This window comes from Ornithodoros turicata, chromosome 8 (genome assembly GCF_037126465.1).
Source record: "Ornithodoros turicata isolate Travis chromosome 8, ASM3712646v1, whole genome shotgun sequence".
NCBI classification, from domain to species: Eukaryota; Metazoa; Arthropoda; class Arachnida; order Ixodida; family Argasidae; genus Ornithodoros; species Ornithodoros turicata.
In genome coordinates this window covers 26,539,079-26,544,816 of record NC_088208.1, presented here as the reverse complement: position 1 = coordinate 26,544,816, position 5,738 = coordinate 26,539,079, and positions in this window count along the sequence as shown.

Below are 5,738 nucleotides of genomic sequence, written 5' to 3'. Positions count from 1 at the left end.
GCTTCCTTTGTTACTTTGCCACGCAATTTAAATGATGCACTCGCTCCACACTAGCTCGTATGTTGCAGGATCGTGCGGTTGAAAAATGCCGAGATATTTGCTCATTTCCTGGAACACCCGAAATCTGGGCGCAGTTGGATTGGCGCTCCAAAGCCTGAAACCCATTGCCCACTGTCGCCGCCTCTTGATTCGGTAGAAGGTGAGCCTCGGGCCATTTGTTTCCACGCACTGCAGTCTGCAAAGGATCGAGAATGTCCGAGAAAAGTGAGCGTGTGGCTACGAGCGGAGCACAGCAGGAAGGAGTGGGGACAGATGACAAGACACGACAAAAACAGGCAAGATGCGAACCCGTGTCACCTGCCAGTGTCTGCGTGGAAAGCGATCGTGTCAACCACTACGCCACGGGAGCTACTTTAATACTTTACTTGTGTTGGCAATTGTACATAGAAGGAAAGAGTTTCCTTCAACCGCCATCATTCAATTCATTCATCATTCATTCATCTTTACATCCTGATCGCAGTCCCAGCCCAGGACAACCGGAGGGCCGGGTCGGATAAAGCCTTTCTGCGGGCCTGGGCTGGGCTGCGTTACCGGACTCGGGTTGTCACTGGACCGGGGAACCCAGAAAGGCTTCCGCGGCTCAATCAAGGGCAGTTCCCGTGCAGTGCTCTAGCTGTCTACAACTGTTACGGTAGGACTATTCCGCTACCTCGAAAACAGGATCAAACTGGGGCTACGACACATTGTTCAGTATATAATTTTATACTTCAAATAGTGGGTATACTAGAGTCCCGCAAACGAGGATCCCGGCGCCAATCTTCGCCACTCTCGCCCGTCTCTCTGTCAGTAGCAGTTCCGGTAAGAGGAGGTACGTGAGTACACACCAGATGAAAGCTCCGCACGACAGCGACGCTACCAAGTCCATTATGACGTAACAAATATGCCCCGCATTTTGTACGCCAACTAGACCGCCCGCCAGCATAGCAGACGTCATTACCAGGGCGTACGTAGCGCCTGTCTTCAATATACGAGACATGCCGGAAGGTGTCCGTAGACCAGATATTCCCAGAATGAAAGCCAGTATGAGATGATGCGCAACAGCAGAGCAGCAAAGCCTTGCGCCGCGGACGCCGTAGAACAAGCCGGCATTAAACCCATCCGACGACGCGTTCAGACTTGCGATCAGGACAAGTTGGCCGTACGCCGATGACGTCAAAGGCCGAACCACATAAGTGTACGGCGCCCTCCACGGTACGCAGCGTTCCACCTTCTTGTTCATTGCGACTTGCTCTCTGTAGGATAGTGCATAATTGTTCGTAATGGTAGTGCTCAGGGAAAGGTCGCAAATAAAAGCTATGAAGATGGCCAAGCCAGCGACAGCGCTTCCGACGGGTAGCGTTAGTCCCATGGTTTCGTGGATCGTTCTACATAATGGTATCATGCGGACCGAAAAATGCGTCAAGGCCATACCGGAGACAGCACTGATGGTGCTGTCCAGAAGGTCGGAGTTGCACCTGGAACTTTTCTTGTGCTCTGTGCGGTGCAGGTACAGGAAGGGGCACATGAATACCAGGAGCAGTAAGATGAAGGCCAGTGCAAATACGACATAGATGCTAAGGATAGTGAATGTCATTTCTGTGCCACGCTCGTTTCTGTAGAATGACTAGTACACTATATACTGAACGACGTTCTGTTTCTTCCTCTTCTTCTTCTTTGTCTCACCTCAACAACTCTTCCTTCGGAAATTTAATCGTTGTCGAGGGAACCTCGTATTTTTCATATTGTAACTGTGATGTATTGCAGTTAGTTCAGGTACAGGTCACAAGAAGTGAATTCTAGCGCAGTTCATTAGCAAGGTATCATTGTGAGACATACTGCCGCCACCGTACTCGCCATATATTTTTTTAAAGCGGTTGGAGTTGGAATTAAAAGGAAAAATATGGAGACGGTGGCTCCTACAAAAGACAGGAACCGGCTACTCCAAAACACTTGAAGATAAAAAAAAGAAAAAGAAAAGAAACAGTAAGTCTAAAAAGCTGGGGGTGCTGCAATATCCACAAGAAATGTCATGAAAGCAGCTGTCGCACGCTGTCTAAGGTCCCTCGGTCATTTTCCGAGGAGCTTCGCTCGGAGCGGTGCTGAAGCCATCCGGGTACGTTTTAAACCATAGTTGAAGAGAAAATATTTCCCGCCACCAGGCAGTTGTCAATGAGGAGGATTCAAGAATGCTTTTGTGTCATGTTGGGGAGTGAGGTCACCGTCCTTGGGGGTCAGTGGGGTTTTTGATCCGGCTGAAACGAGAAAAGGCAACGGGGTCTTATCTAGGTAATTAAACTTCTTAGTGTTGACAGTATGCCAGCGTCCTCGTTAATGGCCGATCGGAATTCGTAAATTAGGTAGGATTCCCGTTGTTCCCGGGAGCGGTCGACTGGAGAATAAAAACTGAGGCTTCGTTTATTGAATGTTCTGGTTTGTTTGAAACGGCGTGAGACCGGAAGATTAGGTTTTTTGGTAACATCCGATCGGTGACTGTTGAATCTAATTCGGAAAGAAGTTGTTGTCTGACCCACGTATTGTGCCCGGCATGGGTTGCATTGGATTACATAGATAACCCTGCATGAGTTACAGTTTACGTCTGCGTTGATCTTGACGGTAACGTTGTAATTCGTACTTTTTACTGTTTATGCGGTTTAGACTAACTTGCAAATATGATATTTGTGGCCATTATATGGATGACAGCCAGTCGGAATGGGCTCGCCTACTTTGGAGCGAAGTAAGCTATCTTGTTAGTTACGTGGTGGATCAGGAAATATGTTTTTTGTGCGTTCTGACAGCAGAAGGAAACTACGATGGCGGTTAAGTATGCTGTTAATTTTTTGGATACTTCCGGCGGATGTTACAGTTAAGTTCACAGCATTACTTTCTGAGTTGTTTTTCTTTTCTCGAGTAAGCTTAGACGCTTTGCTTTGCGAGTTACGTTGAGAGCATCTTGAACTAGATCGGGTGGATATGACGACCGGCAAAGGGTTGTTGCAGTTGTTTTAAATTTCTGTCCAGTCCGTCATTCGAGCAGATTCTCCTATACCGAAGAGCTTGACTGTAGGGAATGGCCAGTTTCGTGTGGTGAGGATGACAGGAATTACAGGTACTACTGAGAGTCTGTGGGTTTACGGAACAGATCAGATGTTATAACTCCATTGGTTAGCTTAATCTGAACATCAAGTAAGCTAACAGTGACGGGCGAATAGATGTCAGTGAAGTTAATAGAAGTGTGGAACTCATTGAAATCGCGTATAAATTTCAATAGGCTGTCTTTCGAATGTGGCCAGATCATAGATATGTCATCAAGGTAGCACTTGTAGACAGTGGGGTTGTCGTCGTACGTGCTCAAGACTGTTTCTTCTAGAGAACCCATGAATAGATTTGCATAGTTTGGTGCCATCTTAGTGCCCATAGCGGTGCCGTTGACTTGTAAATAGTGAAAGGCAGCACGTTGTTCCAGCCTCAGAACATCAGTTCTTTCATGTAAATAGTGTTCACCGTTAAATTCAAAGTTGTTGTTCTTTAGGATTAGTTGTAGTAGAGTGGATGCGACAGATGTATCACAAGAAGAATCAGAGTACTTTGAAAAAGCCGCCTCAGCTGCAGCTATGCCGTCATCGTGGGGAATATTGGTGTACAGGGAAGAAACATCGAACGTAACTAGGAGACTAGATGGAGGTGACTGACATTGATTTAGTATTTGGAGGAAGTGATTAGTGTCCTTGATGTACGATGGTAGTCATCACTACATCCTGATCCCACTCCGAGCCCAGGACGACCGGAGGGCCGGGCCGGGTAAAGCCTTTTTGCGGGCCTGGGCTGGGCCAGGAAACCCAGAGAGGCTTGGGCGGCTCAATCAAATGCAGTGTCGTGCAGTGCTCTAGCTCTCTACAACTGTTACGGTAGGACTATTGCGCTACCTCGAAAACATAGGATCACGCTATAGGGCTACGACTCGTACGACACATTGTTCAGTACATAACTTTATACTTCAAATAGTGGGTATACAAGAGTCCCGCAAATGAGGATCCCGACGCCAATCTTCACCACTCTCGCCCGTCTCTTTGTCAGCAGCAGTTCCGGTAAGAGGAGGTACGTGAGTACACACCAGATGAACGCTCCGCACGAAAGCGACGCCACAAAAAACATTATGACGTAACAAATACGCCCCGCATTTTGTACGCCAACTAGACCGCCCGCTAGCATAGCAGACGTCATTACCAGGGCGTACGTAGAGCCTGTCTTCAATATACGAGACATGCCGGAAGGTGTCCGTAGACCCGATACTCCCAGGATGAAAGCCAGTATGAGATGATGCGCAACAGCAGAACAGCAAACCCTTGCGCCGCGGACGCCGTAGAACAAGCCGGCATTAAACCCATCCGACGACGCGTTCAGACTTGCGATCAGGACAAGTTGGCCGTACGCCGATGACGTCAAAGGCCGAACCACATAAGTGTACGGCGCCTTCCACGGTACGCAGCGTTCCACCTTCTTGTTCATTGCGACTTGCTCTCTGTAGGATAGTGCGTAATTGTTCGTAATGGTAGTGCCCAGTGAGAGGTCGCAAATAAAAGCTATGGAGATGGCCAAGCCAGCGACGGCGCTTCCGACGGGTAGCGTTAGTCCCATGGTTTCGTGGATCGTTCTACATAATGGTATCATGCGGACCGAAAAATGCGTCAAGGCCATACCGGAGACAGCGCTGATGGTGCTGTCCAGAAGGTCGGAGTTGCACCTGGAGCTTTTCTTGTGCCCTGTGCGGTGCAGGTAGAGGAAGGGACACATGAATACCAGGAGCAATAAGATGAAGGCCAGTACAAATACGACATAGATGCTAAGGATAGTGAATGCCATTTCTGAGCCACGCTCGTTTCTGTAGAATGACTAGTACACTATACTGAACGACGTTCTGTTTCTTCCTCTTTTTCTTTGTGACACCTCAACTCCTCTTCCTTCGGAAATTTAATCGTTGTCGAGGGAACCTCGCATTTTTCATATTGTAACTGTGATGTATTGCAGTTAGTTCAGGTACAGGTCAGAAGAAGGGGGTTCTAGCGCGGTTCATTAGCAACGTATCATTGTGAGACATACTGCCGCCACCGTACTCGCCATATATTTTTTAAAGCGGTTGGAGTTGAAATTAAAAAGAAAAATATGGAGATGGAGGCTCCTAGAAAACACAGGAGCTGGCTACTCCAAAACACTTGAAAAAAAAAAGAAACAGTAAGTCTAAAAAGTTAGGGGCGCTGCAATGTCCACAAGCAATCTGTCGCACGCTGCCTAAAGTCCCTCGGCCATTCTCCGAGGACCTTCCCTCGGAGCGGTGCTGTCGCCATCCTGGCACGTTTTGAACTAGTCGAAGAGAAACTATTTCCCGCCATCAGGCAGTTGTCAATGGGGAGGATTCCAGAATGCTTTTGTGTCAGGTTGAGGAGTGAGGTCATCGTCCTTGGGGGGGTCAGTGGGGTTTTTGATCCGACTGAAACGAGAAAAGGCAACAGGGCCTTATCTAGGTAGCTAAACTTCTTAGTGTTGACAGCATGCCAGGGTCCTCAGGGTGCATCAGCACCGACGCTCTATGGGAATCCCCATACATTTTTCAACTCTCGTAGCGCCGCGAAAATTTGGTTGATCTCTGTGCAACTGCTTTTAAATGGAAGAGGATGCTTAGATCTAGTGCATGATCGAAGCAG